This window comes from Lissotriton helveticus, chromosome 8, assembly GCF_964261635.1.
Source record: "Lissotriton helveticus chromosome 8, aLisHel1.1, whole genome shotgun sequence".
Taxonomy (NCBI): domain Eukaryota; kingdom Metazoa; phylum Chordata; class Amphibia; order Caudata; family Salamandridae; genus Lissotriton; species Lissotriton helveticus.
The window spans coordinates 753381938-753405520 of NC_136069.1; positions in this window are offsets into that span (position 1 = coordinate 753381938).

Here is a 23583-nt window from a genome sequence, read left to right on the forward strand (position 1 = left end):
TTAGTATTGCTGACAGAAGGCCGTACCTGATCGATGCTGCTTTCATCTTGAACTTCACTACCCCTTAATCGTAGTGGTGAAGTTTCCACGAATGCCGTCATCAGGATTGGTAGCCGTTGAGGGCAGCACAAAGCATGAGCCTTTATCGGACTCAACAATGTTTCTGCATCCATTGGCGCATCTGATTGTAGCGTCAGACAGGTGTCCAACACGCATTCTTCTCCTCACAGCAGGCACCTTAATACAGGTAAAACACATCGATGCCACATTGGTCGAAATGAAAGAAACCAAGTCATGTTCAGGTCTCTAAGCCGGGAAAGTCCCAGGATTTTTGATATCCGGTCCCGGTATCCAATGGCTCGGATTGTTTCTTCCCTTGTCGCAGGTGTTTTGTCTGTGACACGGTTTGCCATAACGAAATATAAGGACTAGGAATAGTATTCCTGCAATTAGTCCCAAAATGAGGGGAAGTCCGCCAAAAATCGAATGGACGAAATCTGGAAAAATACCCAGTATGGCTTTGAATGGTGTTAATGCCATCGAAAATACTGTCTTAAATACTTTTGAGACTCCACTGGTATCAGAAATATTTAAGATTTCATTCAGGATTTCTGCGAAATGTATGGGGGAATTAGTTGATAACAATGAGTGAATCTCTGCAGTCGTCCTTGCGACTAGGAGATCATACGTTTCTTTTGATGACGTGAGCCTGGTCGGCGTCTGAAGAAGCACTGTTTTCATTCTGCTTAAAGTATCTATTCGAATAGAAGTAATTTTCAAGTTAGGCCATGCCCTTGCCTCCCTGTCTGGAAAGGAGCTGGGGAACAATAAGCGTCCACAGCACTTGACCTTCGCAGTCGTAGTTACGAGATAAGGAGTCCCGGGCATAAGACTACAACATCTGCGATCCACAATTAGAATGTAACTCCCATTATAGAGTCTTTGAAAGAATGGTTCTATCTCTGTTGCAGGTGCGCCTAGCTGGTGACATGAAAGGTTATTTGAGTTCCCTTCACAGGCTCCATGCAAACTAATTCCGTTACACAGAAGTGTACCGCTTAGTGACATAGCACAATTATTGCCACTAAGAAACACTTTCTGTCCTTTATTACTGACACATGCATGTGAATAGGGCAAGTTCCATGTTGTCTTAATGTATCCTTTTCCCAATTTTTCGTACATGCCAGCCTGTATATATTTTTGGCAGTATTGAAACCTGAAGGTTGATATTGGAATATTAATTATTCCATGTATTATCCATTCACTGACAGGTCGTTCTGACATTGTCACTGGTAATCTCTCGAGTTTCTCAATGCTCAGGATTGTATAATCAGCACCCTTTTGTGCCATACTGATTTGTTTATCAGTAAGGTTAAAGATATTGAATAGTGACGTTGTGTTGATTAAACGCCAAGGCACATAGCCTGAACGCAGATTTTGTAACGTCCAGCCAAGCTGTACAATAGAACGCAATTGAGACTGACCGTGTTGTAACAACAGTAAGTCTTGCGATATTATGTCGATTGCTGAAGACACAATGCTGTCCAAAGAAAAAATTCTGGAGGACAGAGTCATTAACCCATTGTCCACTACAGAAAGTGATTTTTCCAAATTAATACGGTCAATTTCCCGTATACTTTCTGCTGTCTCAATTTGAGTAACCTTCCAGGCCTCGTTGTAAGCTGCATATACAGAGGCTGCTATGAAGCGTTTTTGACGCTGTTTGCGCGGTCCCATAATGAAATCACGCAAGTCAGCACCATCAGTAAGTAAGGTTAGGTGTTGCTTAATTTCTGCCAGTGTGGAAGTTTGTAGCCATTGAAGGCAGAGTTTGCCCACACTGTAGGTGGTTATTATCCCTGGGTGTTGTCTTTGGGAATATCTAGGGTCTGGCCTGGTCAATGTGAACCCCTGTGTTTTGTTCAGGAATCTGTCTTGACAGTTATTAGTATCTGTGGGCCAGATCAACCACTGTTTCCAATCAGGATGTGTTCTGTTTTGGTTTAATACATAGTTTACGTCTATCTCTTTATCTGTAGAGCTATTGCTGTTCATAGTTGGCTTTGGAATAGACGGTTTATTTAAGTCTTTGATTTTGGCTAAGCCAAGACAGGTAGTTTGTTGAACAGTGTCATTTAAAAATATAATTTGTTCTGGGATCATGCAGGCTCTAAACAATGATTCTATACCTTGTACTTGCCATTATTTTGTACCCCAAACACTTTTTACTTCAACATTTTTGTCCCAATAATCAAACCCAAAAGTATTCATTTGTTCAAAAAATGAGTCTGAATATATCAATTTCGTGTTTGTTATCATGATCTTTGTCCCTGTCTTATTTGACAATTTGAAATAAAATGTTTCAGCATTACTTGTGTTGAACCCTGAAAAGTATGAATATTTGTCATAAAGGGTTCTTGAGCTTCCTTTTGGAGGGGTTGCACAATGTTCCCATTGATTATAATTTAAAACATTTCTAGGTTGTGCAGATTTATGTAGAAAATGGTTACCATAGTGGTTGTAACAGTACATACTATCATAATTAGACGAACCCTGCAAATAATCATGTTTTGTAAATTTAGCAGACATCACTAAGTCAGACATCATATTATTTATACTTTCAAAGTCCCAATCATCAGCAAATGAGCTTGGTTTTACAAAGTCACTCAACGAGATCTTGATTTGGTGTGGATATTTCAGGATCTCAACCGGACCATAAATTTCGTAGTCAGTGTTGTCCCATGCTACCCCACCCGGTATAGGATTGGCTGTGAAGTTGACTGAAGAAAGTTCTCTTTTCTCGACGTGTGAAGATGTGTGTGGTTTGAGGATCAAGTTGATTTTCTGACTTGCTGTGTCCATTTTAGCATATTTTCCCTCAATGAAGCGTCCCAAAGTTAGTACCATGATGAGCCAAAGTATGAGGATAAATGCACCAAAACCCACCCAAAATTCAATCCATGGAGAAATTAGATATGTTTCTTTCAGTTGTTTCAAAAGTTCTTTAGCTTTATCTTTAAAGGTTTTTGTTGATGGCTGTGTCTTTGATTCAATGAGGTCTTCAGAGGAATCATCGAAGTTTATGAAGTAGCCGGATGCAGTTCTGTCAATTTTTCCAATTGCTTCAGGATTACTGTTTCTTGCATATTCGTTTGTTACTTCATTGTAGGTTGGTGTGTCTCTACTAAATGTTTTTATTTGGGTTTTCAGAGGTTTAAGTTCCATTGCATTGTTGCACAGTCCTTGTTGTTCTTCTGTAGGCGTTTCGAATGTGATTAGCCTCTTAGTTAGGACCTCTGTATTGGTAGCAAACCTTGGTGTTCTACTACTTATCGGGAGTCCACTTGGCCTACTATTTGTAATCGGCCACATGATTGTGGTTTTACCAGGTCGATGGATACAACTCGGTTCTCCTTTTTACCAGCAAGCGGCGGTAGTACAACTGATCTTGTCCCGTTGATAGACAAGACAGGAACTGCTTTTCTGTAAGAAGGCCCAAATTCCTTCTTTACCGCGATCTTTTCTCTGACTAGATCCCCGACTTTTGGAATCCAGACAGGTCTTGCTGGGACAGGTGGTGGTTCTTCAGTGGTTGTTGGCTGTTGTTTCAACTTTATGTTGCTCAGGTCTTTTCTTGTTTCGTTTAAGTCCTGCAAAATAGCCAAACGATCTTTGATATCAAAGCTTTTTTCCTTTACCACTGAAGTCTGACTGTCGAGATCTAAGACTAACATCCTAGTTCCAAACAATAATTCGTACGGACTGAATCCCTTCAGAGAATTTCTTGGCAGGTTATTTAGACTACGTTGGACACTTGTTAGATGTTTGACCCACCCAGCTCCCGAACCTAATATCCTTTCTGTTATAGATAGCTTTATGCCTTGGTTTTTTCTTTACACCATCCCGTATCCCTCAGGAAGGAAGTGAGAAGAGTCCCGCTGTGTTATGCTCATTTGGCCATGTTTCCCCCCAGGCTGGAGGGCTAGAGTGAAAACAATGGTCAAATGTAGCATGCTCCTAGCGTATATGCCATTTAGACTCGCAAATCTTTGTATAACAGTCCAGACGTCAGCCGAGTGCTGGTGATCCACATTATAAGTGGAAACTAGCCTGTATATGTTAATCGGACGCTTTGCTTTTTATTGTTGATCTTTTCTGGAGTGAAACGCCACGGTAGTATACCGTTTCTCTCACCACTGCGATTCCTGTTACAGTTTGGGCAGTTTTTTACAAAAATGGTATGATGCAGGCTCATGCCTGGCCACCAGTACCTTGATTGTAATTCTTCCAGAGAATCTTTTAGTTTGAGGTGTCCGAGACCCTCACCCATATGTGCGTCTGCGATTAACAAGGTTCTCCTGTCCATGTTTGGAATCACTCTATCCCCCACTCCAGGGATTCGAGCAAAAGGGACGGAGTTTGCATCGATTATGGATGTATAATTGAGTGGATAGTTGATCGGTAGCGCTGAGCAGTCGCCTTTTGATGACGTTTTCACCGCCAGCACTGTTTCACCGTCAATGTACTTCATTGTACGCTTTTTCCTAGCTACGGAAGCCGATTTAGTTGCTACCGCTGTGGCTGTCTCAGCCAATGAATTCCCTGCAACGTGAACGCCATCACGTTGATGACTCAGTGTATGTATCACGTGAGTCTTTGGTAGTTCTTTTTGGAACAGAACTATTTGTTCCCAAAGCAGTTTTTGCTTTATTGTTGTACCTGTGTCATCTTTGTAACCGTTTTGAATCCATGTCTGCAAATCGTTGTTATATGATTTGACGCAGTAATATGAATCGGACACTATAAGTGTCGGGAATTCGCGATCCGCATTATCTAGCGCCATTTTCAATGCTATTATTTCAGTCTGTTGTTCTGAATTAGTTTCTACTGAGTGTGTTTTTGTTAATAGAGGTCTTAGTTTACCTCCGCGCCACTTCTTTTGTAATCTCACATGTGGGGTTGTATGCTTGTTCTCCCCAAACGGAGGGTTGAGCATGTCCGTCTGTATAGATTACACAAGCGTATTGTCGTAAGGGCAGAATGTCGATTGGCAGAGGGAATGTTTTTTCATATTCTAGATTTTTTAGTTCCTCTAGTTCTGGATCAAAGTAGTAGTATACTTTGTCCGTTGTAATTGAATTCACCCATTGTATCCATTCCGGATTCAATGTTGTTGTTGGTAAATTACACGGTGTTGGTAATGCCTCTAAGGCTGATTCTGCTGTTCTGACTATAATACGTCTTCCGTCAGCTTTATCTTTTTCTCTAGCTATTGCGGTTTGAACTGCATGAACAATGTTTTCTTTAGTGCTGAACTTCTTTTCAGCTTTAGTGTACAAGTGTGATTTGAATGCAATTTGTACCTTTTCTCCCTCATTAGAGGTCAGGTATGTGAATCCGCATCTTCCTGGGATGACTCGAATCACAAGATTACGTGTGTTATCACGTGTTTCTAATTTTGTTTTAATTAACATGTCTGTTTGTAAGGATCTCAGAATTTCTGTGTGTATTTGAGTCCAATTGGTTCTTTTAAAATCTGGTTTTATTAGATCATAAAGGGGCTTGACCCTTTCTGCGTAATTTGCAATGTATGTTCTTCCGAAATTTAGGAAGCCTAGAATTGACTGTAGGTTTTTTAGTGTTCTAGGTGCTTGGAGTACGGCACATTTCTCTAGGAAATTGTCAGCCAGGCTTTTGCCTTCACTTGATAATTCATATCCTAAGAACAGGACTGTTAGATGGGCAATTCTAGATTTTTTAAAGTTGAATTTGTAACCCTCTGCTGCGAACCCAAGTATTATGGTGTTCACTCTCTTCAAGTGAGTGTCCAAGTCATCATCTGTTAGGTATATGTCATCGACATAAGATAATGCTTCGTCATCATATGTTTGTAGTAACTCTGTTACTCTCGCTGAGAATACTCCAGGGCTGTTCTTGTATCCCTGGGCCAACCGACAGAATTGTTTTTGAGTGCCATTTATTGAGAACGCAGACAAATATCTGCTCTCTGGTGCTATATTTTGACAAAAGAATCCGTTAGAGATGTCTAATGTTGTTTTGTATTTTTTGCGCACTATGTTATTCATTAGTGCAGCACTATGCGAGTTTTGTACTGCAAAAGTTTTGCAACATGAGTTAAGGTGTCTGTAATCCAAAACTAGACGATATGAATTGTCTGGTTTGGAGACCGGAAACAAAGGGTTGTTCATTTGTGAGGTGCAAGTTTCAATCACCCCCTGGTATTCTAGTTGATCTAGGATTTCTTTTACCTGTTTTTTGGCTTCTTGCTTAATTGGGTACTGTCTTTGTGCAGTAGGTTGTGATTTTAACTGGATTTTGTGAGGAGGAGAGTCCTCATCCCACCCTACGTGATTTTTATATAAAGCAGGAGCTTGAGCTACTGCCCACTTTCTAGCAAGTGTGTATTTTTTATGAATTGGGATATGATTTGAGAAGGCAGGCATAATTATTTCTTCGCCATGAGGGCAGTCCCTGACAAACTCTGGTGGCCAGTCTTTTTCAGCTAGAAGGATGTCATAGCCCTTGGAGAGATTATCCCAAAATAGTCCCCTTATTTTCCTAGTCTTATCCCCTTCTATACGTAAAGTTATTTCATATATTTTGTGAGGTTTGCTAACTCTGGTGTCTGCAGTTTCCACTTGAAGATATTCATTCGTGTCCACTGTCTCCAGATGATTCATAAGGACTTTGCGAGCTATGCTCACTTCTGCTGCGCTGTCTAGCATTGTCTGAGCCCATTCTCCGTTTTTCAGTTGTGTCCTCAGTATTCTCGGCATTGTTAACTACTTTAATACTGGCTACCTTCTTTTTTGGAAATTGTAATTTCTTTTTTAGATGAGCAGGTTCCTTGTCTTTGGACTTGGCGTGCTCTTCTCTTTGTTCTGATCGTCCTCTTCTTTCCGATTTCTGCGAGGAAGTCTGAAAAGATTGAGAGGGGCGTGTATCAATATCTTGATATCTATCAGGTTTCTTTATATTATCCCTATTTCTAAGGTTGTATTTTTTCCCAGAGGGCTCACTTTGGGGAGACCTGTGTCCTTGGTTTGGAGATATTTCTCTCCGCCGAGGAGACCTTCCTCTGGACTGGAATTTCTTTTCTTTAGGATTGGATTGTTTGTTTCCATCCCAGCTCTTTTTTTGTGATGTTAAATTATTATTAAAAAATACTTTTTCAGGACTTTCAATCAGTCGGGGTTTTACTGGTATTCCACCTAAACTATCTCTACCTAGTTCCTCATAGGATTTTTCTATAATTCTGGCAATTTCAGCTGGTTGGTCTGCTATATCTGTTTCTTTTAACCTCTGGCGGATCGCCACGTTTGCTGCCTCTCCCTTTATATTGGCTAGTAATATAGCCGAGACCTGCTTGAAGTCTTTCAGTAATTTCATACCAAGAGTTAAAGCGGGTTCTGGACCGTATTCATCTTGAATTTGTTTTAGCACATCTGGTATTACCGAGATGGACGGAACGCCATGAGTTTTTGTGTAAATGGAAGCAAAGACTGTACCCCAAGTGTCACAGTCCTCCACGTGTGGTGCGATTCCCATTGGAAGACAGATAGTCAGAATCCTGTGTTTTTCTAACGGGGTGGTGTCTGGAAACACCGCCTCTATTTGGGTGATTTTTTGTGCTAACCAGAATGGTATTTGTTCCCGTTTAGCTGGTACTTTACCCAGGCAGGATTGTATGTTCTGTGGTGTAATTTTATTTGTGTTCCCCTGATGAGGGGTCAGCTGTGGAATTTTAATTGCTGGTTGGATTGTTGAAGTCCGCATTACATATTGGACTAATTGTCTATGCAATTTTATTAATTGTTTTAGTTGTATTAAAAGATTTGCTGCAGACATCCCGTCGATGTCTGGATGTGGTGTGTATCCGGCTAGGACCGGCCACGTTGCTCCTGGTCTACCTAAAGGACCGAGCCTGGTGTGGTGATTATTATGTTTTAGGGCGCCATTAAATAAGAGCAGGTGCTCTTGAAATTTAAGTGGTACTTCCACCTCCTCGAAAGGAGTGTATTCTTCAGGAGGTTCCTCTGTTTTGTAATAGTGGAAGACCTTTGTAACAGCGTTAGCTGCTGGAAAGTTTATCCATGTATAGAATACCTCTGTCTGCCGATATTCGTGTGCCTCGATTACGAATATGACTGTGCCACCTCTAGGTGTCAGTCCATTTTCTATAAGTTTTAGAGTTATAGATTTCCTTGTGTTGACCGGGATGATTATTATACCCGGGTCTGCTTCTTGCAGTGCATTATCAGCTGCTACGAGTTCAGCTCTTATTCTAGCTGCCTCTCTATCTCCTTCACTGTCTGACATTGTACTGTCCAGAAGGTTATTCCGTTTGTTTGCAGATCAGGTTTCGTATGGAAACAAAGATTTGATGCACAGTATTTTGGAACAGTGTATCCTTCAACGTTGACTAAACCAAGAACCTTACACAGGAGTTTCCTCCTGCGAGGTTTGGCGGATATTACCTTTCACCCACTCCAGACGTCTTTGGAGTATTATGGGAAAAAAGGGGTCTGAGTGAAAAAGCACGACTGAGTTACTCTAATGTCTTGCGTTAGTTTTATCGCCTTTGCCAAACGCGTTGGGCGCCATGTAGTGTAGTTCCTATTATCCCAATAGGCTCTGCGCATTGGAATAATACCTTCAATAGTATAGGCCTAGACCAGACGTTAACTAGGTCTTCTACTGTCGATATTAGACTTAAAGTTTTGGGTTTGCCAGCTAGCTCAGAGTTCACTAGAAACTTTCTTGAATAGGCAAGGAGGAGTTGAACCTCCCTGGATAGACAAGAAGGGATTTAGTTTCTGACAACCATAGAACATGACAACTTTGCTCTCCCTAATCAAGAGTGTATCTCTAGAGTCGTGTGAAAACAAAAGACAACTTATTTTACTCAGTCAGTACGTGCATTCTTAGTTTCACTAGATTGTAGAGAAAAGGAAGAGACGGGCGTGTTCAATAAAAGATGGTATTTATTGATCAGTCTCTTTTCTCATACAAGAGAAATGGATCGATATTATCGCAATACTTATGGTTAAGTAAAGTGCATACATTAAAAGCAGAAGTATAAAATAATACTGTAAAAACATTTATATGGTTTCTAAGCCATAAGGTGTTTTAAAATGAATAAAATAGATACATACACATATACATTTGACTAATCGTACTCAACTGGTGTTTCTAACTACGCCTACCCCAGTGTACCTGACCTAAGCCTAATACGTGGGCGGGAATAGAAAGTAGCAGTTTAAGTTAAGTTTGTTTTGCCAAGTGACTGACTCAAGAATTCTCTGCGAGGGGTTATTCAGTTCTGTACCTGAAATCTAGGATGGTTGAGGGATGGTATCTCTCGTCTCTGGTCTCGATATTCCAAGCTGCCTGCGAGGGCTGCTCGGAAGCGCCGGAGCTGGATTTCTCGGCAGGAGAAAGCAGCGCCTCGTTCTCAGCGCGTCAGGAAGGCGGGGCTGCGCCAGCGGGGTCTGCTCTGCTCTGGGCTTCGGCAAGTCTGGCTGCTCCGATCTCGTCACCACCGCGTGTGTTTGCTTAAGGCAATACCGGTAATATTTATACCTGTAAGGTGCCGAGATTGACGTAAGGATGGACATAGATACGTCAATAAGGATGTCATACGACTTGGTCGTTAGCACATTCTTTTGCTGAAGTTCTCGGTGAAATCAAAACAATGGCCGCAGGGTTTTTCCCAGGTTGTCATAGGTTTGATTTGTTTTGAGAACTCCGTATGCCTTATCAGGGGCTGGAGGACTATCGCTTGTCTAATTAGATGGCAAGCGTTATGACCTAATCAGATAACACGTTCCTGTGCCGTAGTGTGGCTTCATCAGATAACGGTTTCTGCATCATGGGATAGCTGCTAGTTAACTTGTTAACCAGAACAGGGTCAGGAATAGGGGGATCGATACAGAACCTATAGGAATACATCACAGAGTCATAAAACCAACAAAAACAGGTCAGACAAAATACAGAAGGAAGGCAAAAAGTTCAGGGATGACGCTGCAAAGAAGGCCAAGTCCAACACTTTCTAGATGTCATATTACTTTATTCAATTCCCCTATAAAATATTTCCAAGCTATTATAAGGAATTACATTCCCTAATGATATAATTTTATTGGCTCCAGGAAGGCCAGGGTTGCACTCACTAAACTCAAGATGCAGCATACAAATGCAGGACTAGGGTTCCCCAACTTTCAAACAATCAATCAGGGTAATTGTAAGCGCTTTACTCACCCGTGAGGGTCTCAAGGCGCTTGGGGGGGGGGGGTAGGCAGCTCCATTCAGTCGAAGAGTCAGATCTTGAGTGTCTTCTTGAAGTAGTTCAGGGAGGGGAAAAGTCTGATGTTGATCGGGAGATCGTTCCAGGTCTTAGCTGCGATGTAGGGGAAGGCTCTTCAACCTGTTCTGGCTCTGCGGATGTGTGGGGTTTCAGCGAGGTCGGCGGAACAGAGGTTCCTCTTGGGTTGGTGGAAGGAGATTCTTTTGTTGAGTTATTGGTGTCCGGTGTTGTGGAGGTATTTGTAGGCGTGGGTGAGTATCTTGAAAGTAACCAAGTAATCAACTAACCTCCTAACTGCAGTGCATATTGGCAGAAAAGACCCTGGCGGAGACAAATTTGGATTGTCTGGGGATAACACAGTATGAAGTCTTGAGCCATTTATTACCCCAATGAGTCGAGAAAGTAGAGGTGGAAGCAATAACACAAGCCTGGGGGCCTTTAAGGCATAAACCAGGACAGGGTGTTATTTACTTGCCTAGCATACCACTAGGAGTATTGCTGAGGGGAGAGCACACTTTTGCATGCGTCTGGGAGGATAAGCCACTATTATATTATATTCTGTTGAGGAGCAAATTTAAAATAAAAACCATTTGTTCAATATCAACATCAGTTGAAACCTATATTGAAAGTTAGCTATGCAGATTTTGAAAAAATTAGTTGATATCCTCTGAGTATTCACATGTATCTGTTAGTCATAAATGGTTTACTCAATTAATAATATTACTTATTTAAAGAGTAGGATAGAGTAAGATAAAGGTGCTCTATGAGGGTTGTCGATTGGAGACAGGCAGTTAGGGTTTAGGCCCATTGATCTAGTCATGATCTGCTGTTTTCTAAGATATTGCATTGCTCAACATAAAATCCACTAAAGTCTTAATGTATCTTGTTCTAGAAACATTCTATTAATTCTGGTGGAGTTCAAAAATGCTGTATCTCACTCACTTCATTTCTATCAAGTTCCATTCTTTGTACTTTAAGGATCACATGTGCCGCCCTGTATAATAGTAGACATTCATTATTGCTATATGGATTATTTTGAACAGACTCCAGGCCAGTCTAATTCAATTCGGGTTCACTTTGTGAGGAGCAGGCGAGCGGCACTGTGCTCGGCCCCTCCCACCTCGGAGTCTTTAAAAACGGCAACTAGAAGCGCATGCACCGATTGATAGTGTGCATATGACTGTTGAGGTTCTGAGGCGGAAGCCGGGACTGCTGCTTGAGTGAGTGAAAGAAATCGTATTGCGGACCACTTTTTAAAGATTTACATTTCAAAAGTGTTTTGTATGCTTATTTTGCACTTTGCTTTTAAAGATTCAATTTTAAAAGCGTAATAGCGATTTAAGGAAAACCTAGCGAAACGCTCGCTTATTCAATTTCACTCACCCCTTTGTTCCCGCCCCGCCCCACGAACCCTGCCCGCCCTACCTCAGCCGACTTGGTGCTGCCGGGGATTAAAATCTAAAACCACCATCTTTGTGAGGAGCAGGCGAGCGGCACTGTGCTCGGCCCCTCCCACCTCTACGGTTACAAATGAACATCTTTCGCAGGCAGCGCAGCGGGCGCGTCGACGGCGCGCCGAAGACGCGCCAAAGACGCCTGCACGGGACCAGGGACTGGAAACTCTGCCTCACTAACCAGGGAAAGGCTCGATATATCGAGACTGATTTACTCAAAAGACAAACTTATGTTTCTTAATACTAAACCCCCACAGGGCCATCCTCCATGTGCTATAGTGGAGCCTACCAACATCATGGGATCTTTTGGCTGCCAGACATGTAGATGGATCAATAAATCCAAAGATGATTTTACATCAAGAAACACCACTAACCTCGAGATATTTTGTATCTATTTGAACACAAGATCACTCCCCAAACACTCAATTGAACTTTGGGACACTCTATACCAACTGCAACCGGATCTAGTGTTCCTTACGGAGACCTGGCTTGACACCCACAGCACTCCAGACATCGCAACTGCACTTCCTACAGGGTATAACATTTTAAACCTTAACAGACCCAAAAAGAAGGGTGGAGGGGTAGCTTTGCTATTTAAAGAGAAGTTTACTTGTATTCAAGAAGCCCCCAAACAGGATAGCAAACATGAAATAATGATTTATTCTATCTCCCTAGGTTCCTATCTATTGATGGGAGGAGCTATCATTTATAACCCTCCAGGGAGCTCAGCTGAATTTAGTACTCAACTCCTCTCTCAGATTCTTCCCACCTGTCTAAAGTACAAAAACATCTTAGTATTGGGAGACTTCAATGTACACTTTGAGTCAAATAATAATCCGCTTACCAGGCACCTTGCAGATAATATGCAAATCCAACAACTAACACAACTAGTCAACCAGGACACACATAGAGCCGGACACAGACTGGACCTGATATTTACAAATATCGAAACCACTACTATTAAAAATATTACGCCTCTTACGTGGACCGATCACTACAGAATAGATTTTAATATTAGACTACCAATAAATAAAGTGAGACCAATGACACAGAAACCAGTTACAACCAAAAACTGGAGCAAATTCTCATTGGAGAAGTTTCAACAGAATTTTCACTACACTAATCTAGGCTCCTCCACTGAACAAGAAATACACCAATTACAGAAAAATATCGGTGAAGCACTTGAACATTGCTCTATAAACTCCACTAAAAGTACAACTAGGCGAACGACGTCGGAAAAGTGGTATGGTCCAGATCTCAAGGTACTTAAAAGAAAATGTACTACGCTGGAACATAAATGGAGACTAAGCAAAACCATGATTGATAGATCCATTTACAAAAAAGAACTGAAATCCTATAACGCAGCTATTCGAAAGGCAAAAAAAGATCACTTTTCTCAACAAATATTAGAACACAAACATTCTTCTAAAAAACTTTTTAAAATAGTCAAAGAACTGTGCAACCCCCCTAGTCTTACAACACATCTGCCACCCTCACAGGAGGGATGTGATAAAATCAGCAATTATTTCTTTGATAAAATAGATATAATTTATTCATCCTTCACCAGTAATGACCAGGAACTGACTGAGTACCATACTAACGCAGAGCTTCTTCCGCTGGCCACCTGCTCCGCCTTTGGCCCTTTTTCAGAGGAAGAAGTAAATAAAGTCATGTCGGAAATTAAATCGGGCTCACCATCGGACCCATGTCCCCATCACATCTTTCGACAATTAATCCCCTTAATTGGTCCAATAGTGACGCAAGTATTAAATCAGTCATTGGACCAAGCGGAATTTCCAGCTATCTGGAAGGCAGCAGCAGTGACTCCCTTACTTAAAAAAGCTGGTACGGACATAAACAACCCTGCCAACTATCGGCCCATCTCGCAGTTGCCATACCTTTCAAAGGTATTGGAAAAATTAGTGAACAAACAGTTATCAAACTATCTGGAAATTAACGACCTGCTCGATGCCTCGCAGACGGGCTTCAGGTCGAGCAACAGCACAGAAACAACTCTATTGGCAGTACTGGATGACATCAGAAGCCAGGTTGATGAAGGTAAAACGGTGGCCCTGATATTATTAGATTTATCAGCGGCTTTTGATACCGTATCTCATAACCTCCTGATGCAAATGTTAGCTGCAAAAGGACTGCAGGGAAAAGCTCTGATCAGGTTGAATTCTTTTTTAACAGACAGATCACAATCAGTCCGATTAGGCAGCTACACCTCTACACCCTGCAAGATCAAGTATGGTGTACCACAGGGGGCATCATTAAGTCCAACATTATTTAATGTTTATGTATCATCTCTGGCCACGATCGGGAAAAAGTGGGGCGTCAACATCTGCTCATACGCCGATGATACACAACTAATGATTGCCTTAGATGGTGAAGAAGATCCCAAAAATAGATTACTCAACTGCCTTTCTGAACTATCCAGATGGATGCATAATCACAGCCTGAAATTAAATGCCGATAAATCGGAGATTTTACTGTTCGGTGGTTCACAACAACTTTGGGATGACACATGGTGGCCCAACATTCTTGGTGTCCCCCCCAAACCAACCATGGCAAGGAATTTGGGAATCTACATTGACAATAAATTGTCAATGAATAACCACGTGACAAATATCTGTGGTAAAGGCTTTGCACTATTGAAAATGCTACGAAGAGTGTTTCCATGGATTCCCCTGGAATGTAGAAAGACCCTAGTACAGTCACTACTAATTAGTAGACTTGACTATGGGAATTCCTTATTCGTCGGCATGGCAGATTACCTATTCTCAAAACTACAGCTTGTTCAGAATGCGGCAGCAAAAGCCGTATGTAAAAAAAGACTATATGACTCCGCTACAAGCTGTCTGAGAGCCTTACACTGGTTGCCAATGAGAGAAAGAGCTACATTCAAAATACTATGCCTCACCCACAGAACATTGCACAAAACAGGTCCAACCATCCTAAAAAATAGAATTAATTTCTATGTTCCACATAGAAATCTTCGCTCCCAACACACAGCAAGAGCGACAACCACTAGAATAACGAAGGTTAGGATGGGAGGCCGTGCCTTCTCACACCTAGCAGCAAACCTGTGGAATAATTTACCGACAGACCTGAGACTCACAGATGACCATCATATCTTTAGGAAAAAACTTAAAACAACACTGTTCCCTAATACCCACTAAATCATAATATCACCACTAACAACCATCAGTTACACGTACGCTGTTAATTTTAGCGCCATGATATCCTTTTAGGATGAATGTTAGCGCTTTATAAATACTTTACCATTAACATTACTAGGCTCTTTTTCGAAGGAATGACCCACACTGAGTGCTTTCATGTTGTTGCCTCGAATCTATGATTATGTTGGAAAATGCAGAAATTTCCCTCCTGGCTCGTTTTTCCCATGTATTCTAATTCACTGGGACAGATAATAGGGTAAATAAAACTTTTTTCATCAGTCAATTCGTGAAAGAATCATGTATAACTAACACAAGAATTTAATGCAATTGTCTCTCTGTTGGCTGTGCCCGTTGATTGTCAGTAGACATAGGTTAATCCATTAAGAAAGATTCTTCTTTTTTGGTTTTAAATTCAGAATAAAAAATACTTTGTTTAAAGTTTAAAGTTCTTATCCCTCCATAAAGCTAGTATGGGTTTAGATTCAAGTCAATGGAATGGGCTCAAAACGTGCATATGTTTATTTATTATCAGATTTAGTAGGTTTTATGCCCAAAAGTTGTGACATGTTCATTTGGGCAAGTTTGAACTAGTCTTAAACTCAAGTAATGGTTCCTCTGAGTGTGCACCAAGACTACTTCTGTGATCTCGTTAACAGTTGTGTATGGTACCCTCATTCTTTTGGCTTTTCTAAAATACTGATACACTTGCAACTAATCTTTACTGGACAGCTTACACATCTACAAGAACTGATTGTAGAGTAAGCGGTCTCTCAAGGTCTCTGGTTTAAATCTTTCCTACAGCTGAAGATTATTTTTATCAGTGTCTTTCATATACAGAGGTGCAATTAGAGATTCATCCTTGTGGTGATGTTTAAGCCAAGAAATCTACTTTGGGTATTACTATGAATACAGAAAATTGAATATCTATCAACCTGCTATTTATTGAGCCAATTGTGAAAATAAATCAAAGTGTCGTCTGCATTCCTCCATATCACAAATACATCATCAATGTAGCAGATCCATGTTAGAAAGTGGAGTCTCTAGTTGGCAGTGGCTTGCACCCTGTCCTAGTAGGGACCCTTTCTTCTAGTCAGGGTAGAGAGTTACACACCCAAGGCATTGCTCACCCTCTTAGCAGCTTGGCACAAGCAGTCAGGCTTATCTCAGGGGCAATGTGTAAAGCATCTATACCTAATACACACAGTAATGCAGTAGTAGCACTACAAATGAACACCATACCAGTTTAGAAAAACAATCTTTATCTAAACCAAACAAGACCAAAATGACAAAAATCCAACATAACTCAAAATATCACATCTAAAAGTTTTAAGCAATTCGTCCACAGAACTCTGTGGATGCGTTGATTTTAGCACAATGAACCTTTGAGGTGTCAAAATCCAAGATGAAAAACTGCAGAAAAGGAGGAATGCATCGGAAAACAAGGTGATGCATTGGTTCTTGAGATCCAGGGGAATGGAGGCATCAGTTCTGCTGCACGCAGGAGAAGTGTTGCGTTGTAGTCACATCAGGTCAACAGCACCCCCAGCCCCATAACATACCCAACATCCCGCAAATAACACACAGACACCAGTGTTAGATTGGGAAAAGTTGCTGCAGGTTTATTACATACAACGTTATGTAATCACGGTGGGTTATCTTACGGGCGATCCAAGGGCAGGCCGCATTCTCGCCACCTGCCCGCCTGATGAGCCAATCAGCACAGTGGCGAACCACCCATCTGCTGCGCCATTATGGTAATAACTCTACTCACGCCCCTCGTGGGGCGTATCTAGGCAAACCCCCGGTTGCACAGGCACACAACCGCCTGAAGGACTACTGGGGCGCCGACACAGGTTCCCGGACCTCCCATGAGGTTCCAGGTTAGGCTCTGGCACCCCTATGTGCTCGCTGAAGTACAGTGCTGCACCTCTCTGCTTCCGGATCGCCCTGTAACTCCGCCTGCAACGAAAAAGAACACATTAAAGTTCCCCCAGGTGCTCCCCCCTAGCTGGAGGGAAAAGAGTGTCCCGTGACCCGACGCGCTACGTCCGGAGCGGCAAAGAGGCTACTAAGATGGCGAGGGGAAGTTATATACCCCTCGCCTTGCCTGCCGCCCCGGACGTGCTTCACTGGTCCGCCCACCCTCCTGCCGGGCACCACCTGCACGGGGAGGAGTGGATGACCAGAGTAGGGGGGGCGGAGGAGGCCCTCTGAGACTACGGGCCCGCCCTCCTGATGGCCATAGGGTGGCCTCGGGCAGCCGCATAGTCACATCAGGTCAACAGCACCCCCGCCCCATAACATACCCAACATCCCGCAAATAACACACAGACACCAGTGTTAGATTGGGAAAAGTTGCTGCAGGTTTATTACATACCCCGTTATGTAATCACAGTGGGTTATCTTACGGGCGATCCAAGAGCAGGCCGCATTCTCGCCACCTGCCCGCCTGATGAGCCAATCAGCACGGTGGCGAACAACCCATCTGCTGTGCCATTATGGTAATAACTCTACTCACGCCCCTCGCGGGGCGTATCTAGGCAAACCCCCGGTTGTACAGGCACACAACCGCCCGAAGGACTACTGGGGCGCCGACACGGGTTCCCGGACTTCCCACGAGGTTCCAGGTTAGGCTCTGGCACCCCTATGTGCCCGCTGAAGTACAGTGCTGCACCTCTCTGCTTCCGGATCGCCCTGTAACTCCGCCACAGCCCGGGCGGCGGCCCCCGCTGCCGCCCGGGCCCCCCACCACTCGCTACTATATTACCTGCAACCTTTGCTCTGAAGTGCCTCTTTCAAATCCAGGAGGAACAAGTCTGAGCCAACCGGTGTGAGGTGAACCCCATCCGCCTCAAAGTAACCCTTGATCTTGTCCTGAATCATTTCATGCCTAATGAAACCCATACCCCTCTGTTGGGTGAATCTTCTCATAGCGCTATTGATTCTTCTCCTAGACCTATCTATTGCTTCACCAGACTTGGCGCCCCGCCAAACCCTGCGTGGCACAATTTCTGACCACCAGACTTCGCACTCACCCACTAAACTGCAGATTTCCCCCAAGTTCGTTTTCATCTTCTGCAATAGTGTAGACCTCCCCAGGTTTGAGAGGTCATTACCCCCTAAGTGTATGACCAAGTGTTGTGGCGGGGCCCCTACTGCTGATAGCGCTTCCTTTACTCTATGCAATAGGCTGTTCCAGCGCATGCCAGGGAAACCCAACCAAACACATTCCGTGTTCGCGAAGCCCTGCGTCCAGTTCCTGATCGCTGCCCACCGCCCCAACCTGGAGGCGGTAGAATGCCCCAAGACCCACCCTCTTGACCCTGTCAAAAGAAAAGCGACGAATCACTTCTTTATATTTATTGACTTTAAAGTATGCACACACGATTGATTTACTTACTATCACTGACTTATTGCTAGCACAACACACTAAACACTGCACAACCATATTTACACTGAATTGACACAGCGATGAGGCACGGCAAACCGCTCATGGGCGAATGTACCGCTTGTAGCACCGGGACTCACAGCGTCCCACTTTTTGAACACTTGCCGGCTGCATGCCTGCTTTGAAGGCCGCAGTCGCTGCCCCTATTCTGAAAGAATGGCTGGAAAACTTCTTCCCTTGTCCGAACAGTCCCGCTCTGCCGAGGCATGCTACCATGATTTTGTCCATTTGATACTTAGTGAGTGGGCTTAGGTCTGCATGTATCAGAAGGTAACCCTGCACTGCTGGACGCTGGGCGAGATAGGCCTGAAGGACTGACACCGGACAATATCTATGGTCCCCGAGGGGGGCCAGCACAATAATAGCCCCTTTACCGGCTTGGTCTGTCTTAGACCGCCTGAGTGTGATGGACAGACCCTTGTCTATGCTAATGTCTGCCACCCCTAGGGCGTCCCCAGAGTTGTCGGTCCTGGAGCGCGCCACTATCTCGCTGCTCCGGAAGGCTCCAAAGAAGGCTAGGCAGAAGGCCGCCGCAAACAGGGATGCCTCGAAATGCGAGTTTGCTACTGCCTGTAGTACATCTAGCATGGATTGTAACGTGGGGAAGTCAATGGGCGACCTGTTGTCGGGAACCCTCGGTTCGTCCCTAGCCCAGCCCTTCAGAGCTGCCCTTATCACAAAAGACTTAGTAGGGTCCCTTGCCCCTCTCAATCTAGCATCATGGCTGATAGCCGCCAGGTGGCTGCAGGCCCAAAAATGAGATTTACCCTGCTTCTTAGCCCAGACAACAAAGGCTTGCACTCTGTCCTCAAGAGTCAAGGCTGACAGGCCCATCTCCTCAACAGCTTTGTGGAAATTGGCCAGGTGACTCCCATAACGCCTTCTCGTACCTGGGGCCAGAGACCTCTCCCCCAAAGCTCTTAACTCCTGCTCCACTCCAAGATGCGCCAAAGTGCTGGTGGGAAGGGGGTCCTCTCTGCTCTCGCCCGTGGGCACGCCGCCCGGAAACGGTCCCACTGGAAACGAGAAAGAGCGTCAGCTGCTACATTCTTGACCCCCGCAATGTGCCTAGCCCTGAATTCAATGTTGCAGCGCAGGCTCCTACTGGCTAGCTCCCTCAGCAGGCAAAGGACCAACGGGCAGCTGGGTGTTTGCCCGTTGATAGCCTGGACGACCGCCATGTTGTCTGACCAAAAAAGGACCTTTCTATCCGACAGGGGGCCAGGCCAGAGGTGTAGAGCTGTGACAATGGGGAAAAGTTCAAGGACTGTGATGTTGGAAGTAATGCCACGCTTGCGCCAGGCGTTGGCCCACTCCTGCGCGCACCAGAGTTCGCCCAGGATTGCCCCAAATCCCTCCCTTCCTGATGCGTCCGTAAACATGCTGATTTCAGGGCTGTCTACCCACGGGGACCTCCAGATTACCGTCCCATTAAAATCAGACAAGAATTCTGCCCACATTACTAAATCTTTCTTCAAGCCAGCGGACAACTTCACAAAATGATGGCGCTTTAACACCTTGGCTGTGGCCCTGGCTAATCTTCTAGCAAACACACAGCCCACTGGGATTACTCTAGCCGCGAAATTGAGCTTGCCCAGGAGGCTCTGGATGACCCCCAGAGGCGCTTTGTCCTTTCCTAGCAGAACCTGGATGTCCCGTTTCAAGTCCTGCACCTTCCCAGCAGGGAGTCTCGACACGCCCTTAACCGTGTCTAACTCGATGCCCAGAAATGTGAGAACCTGTGCCGGGCCCTCAGTCTTGCCAGGTGCCAAAGGCACTCCCAGGTGTCTAGCCAGGTCTGTGAAACATTGCAATCCCTCACTGCATTCCTACGTACCCTCCCTTCCAATGAATAGGAAATCATCTAGGTAGTGGGACACTGCTGTGACGCCATATTTCACAGAGAGTGCCCATTGCAGGAAGGAGCTGAAAGCCTCGAAGAAGGCGCACGAGACCGCGCAGCACATGGGCATGCATTTGTCAAAGAAGAACTCCCCTCTCCACTTGAAGCCCAAGAGGTGCTGGCTCTCAGGGTGTACCGGCAAAAGTCTGAAAGCTGCCTCTATGTCTGCCTTCACCAGCCATGCCCCTGTCCCTGCCCTCCTTACCAAGTCAATTGCCATTTCTAAAGAACAGTAAGAAACAGAGCAAGCACCCTCAGCTAACCAAGAATTTACTGAGTTGCCCTCAAGGAAGGAGAGGTTATGGATCAGCCTAAAGGACCCCGGCTCCTTTTTGGGCACCACCCCCAGCGGGGATACCACAAAGTCCAGGAGGGGAGGGGATTGGAACGGGACAGCTACTCTCCCCAAGGCCAGTTCCTTTCTTATCTTCTCGCCCACCACTTCCGGGAGGTCCCTAACTGACTTCAAATTCTCAGCATCCCTGCTGACCATAGGGCTCAGGTAAGGGATTTTGAAGCCTTCGAGAAAGCCTTCTGCCAGAATGGCCCTGTCCTTCACATTGGGATACCACCTCAGTAGGGGCAAGAGGTTGTGGATGATAATGGGGGACGGGCCTTTGGACTGGAGGGAAACCTCAACAACTGGGGCCGCTGCATGTAAGGGGGTGGCCTGGACGGGAAGGAGCGAAGTAGGTAGGGGAGGCGAGGAGGGACGGGTGATGAGGGGCCAGGCCAGGGAAGGGCTGTTACTTGTCTTTGCTGGCGGGGCCTGCTGCAGAATCGCGCTTGTCGCATGCCGAAGCGGGGTGGGAACCACTGCACTTGCTGCAGGAGTGTGCAAATCTGCAGGCCTTACCCCACGTGCAGTTTCCTCCATTGAACAACCTGCAGGTCGCTGAAAAACCCTTCCTGTTCGCCTGTCTGTGAAAGCCCCCTCCACCACGCCCCCCCCCCCAAAAGGACTGCTTGAATTGCCCTTTTCTCTCTGGATTCTGGCCCTTACCTGCCTCCACCTTCTTCTCCTGAGAGCTACCTTTGACCCCAGCATCTGTCCTACCTTTACCCATGTGCTGCATCCAGAGCCTCACTTCCATTTGGTCCCAATCTAACTCAGGACAGACAGCCATCTTCTTCCTGAACTCACAGTCATATCTGTACCAACCCATGCCTGCAGTCGATTCCGCCTCCTCAGTTATGACGCTCGCATACTGGAATAGGCCCTGCGCCTGCTTGGGGAAACGTTCAGTAATGACTGCCGCTAAAATAGAAAAGGCCTGTCTCCAGTTCTTGATCGATTTTTCCGGCCATGCTTGAAAGCGAACCTTCTTATCCTCCTCTTTGCCCCCCATTTTCCTGATGTCCACCCCCTCCGCCCCCAGCATGAGGAGGGAGAAAATATCAATGAACTCCCTACGACAGATGCCTTCCTTGGCAGCCAGCGGCAACTGCCATGCAAGGGAGCATTTGCCCGACAGCAAGGGTGCCATGGTCATTAGTGCCGCCGGGGCGGGGGGGACTGTGCTGAGGGGGGAAGCGAGCGCAGCCGGGTGCGCGGGCAACGCCGAGGTGGCTGGGGGGGCAAGGGTCAGCGCTGGAGCAGGGGGCGGGGTTGGCATCAGACCAGGCTGGGCGCTAAGAGCCGATGGTGCGGCGGTGGCAGAGGGGGGAATGCTTGAAGCGCTGCTGGTGCTAGCTCCTCCCTGGTCCAAGAGCCCACCCCACACTTGTGTCACCAATGCGTCGACTGGGGCCAAGGGGGCTGGCGCTGGTGCCACAGACCCAGCCCCAGGAGACCCCGCAGCTGCTTTCACCGGCAGGGTGGAAGCCCGTAAGCCCGCTCTGACCTCAGACATGAAATCCGTAAGGGAGTTCGTGAGCTTACCCAGATCCTCCCGAGTGGCAAAGTCCGCAGGAGGAGCAACTGCCGGCGGGGGTTGGGGTGACCTGGCCGCTGCCGGAGGTGAAGCGGGCGCGTGCACGATTACGTTTCTGGTTAGCTCGGGCGCACAGCTTTTGGGGACCGGGTCCGCGGGAAAGTCCTTCACTGTAGGCTTCCGCGGTCTCTTGGACCTGGTGGGCCCAGCCTCCTCTATTATCTCCTGTTCAGGTGCTGGAGGCGATGGGCCGACCCCGGAATCCCTGGGATTGTTGGCATTGAAAAGTTCACTTGCCCAAGCAACCCCATTAGTCATTATCAACTCCAAAACTGCTTTCAGCTGCGCATCATGCGAAGGTCCTAGCCCGGAGTCATCGACCTGTGACGTCTGAGAGAAGAGCGGGGGGGATCCCTGGCTGTCCATTCCGAACTAGGGCTCTTTCCCTGCAAAAGAAAGTGACTGTGAGCTAACAAAAGGACAGGTGTGTGGCCGCAGACGCCACACAACGCGACCCAGCCAGCCCTTGCTGAACTGGGAGGGGGGGCAGAGAGGTCAAAAGACATTGCTGGGAGAAAGAACAGCGAGTATTAAACCCAGATCATGTGGCAGGGTGGGGGTGTTACATTGATTGATTCAGATGCTCCGACCAACTCCACCCCCTGTTTGTATCATTGCTGGTAAGTACCCCGCACACAACCCCTCCTGCTGACCTCTGCTAACCCAGAGCTCACGAAACATACCTCTGAGAATAGTTCCTGGTGTCGGGGGGAGGGTCGGGGGGCAAGCAGCAAGCGTAAAGTGAAACGATGCGGGCACGAATCGGTCTGCAAGGCAAAAGAATGCGTGAGAAAATGTCCCCGGGAACGCCCAGAGACCGTAAAACCTTGGGATTACACAGCCACACGAACCGCCAGCCTGTGCATATAACAGCTGTATAACAACAAAGCCAACGCAAACTGCCTTGTAACAGGCTCACACACCGGACCCATACATGTGAAAATTTGAAAGAACAGAATTAACCAGGTATGCACGTAGAATGAACACTTTTGGCAGAAGCACGTGCTTCACCCCAATGGTGCAACATTGCCACCCGCAGCCCCTTATACATACCTCCAGATGATAGTTCCTGATGCTGAAGTGGCCACAAAAGCGTGCGAATAGAGCGGGCACGAAGTCGGTCTGCAAAGCAAATTAATGCATGAGAAAAGCGCGAAACAAGCTGGTATACCGGGAGCCCGGGTGCCGGACGACCGATAAGTCTGAACCCTATCGGAAAACTACTCTGTTCGGAGCCAGCGATTCGTGACATTTGAACCTCGTTGAACAGTAGATCTAAAAGTGCTTAATAGTAACGAAATAGTATATAAATAATGTGTGATTGCAAATGTTCATGGC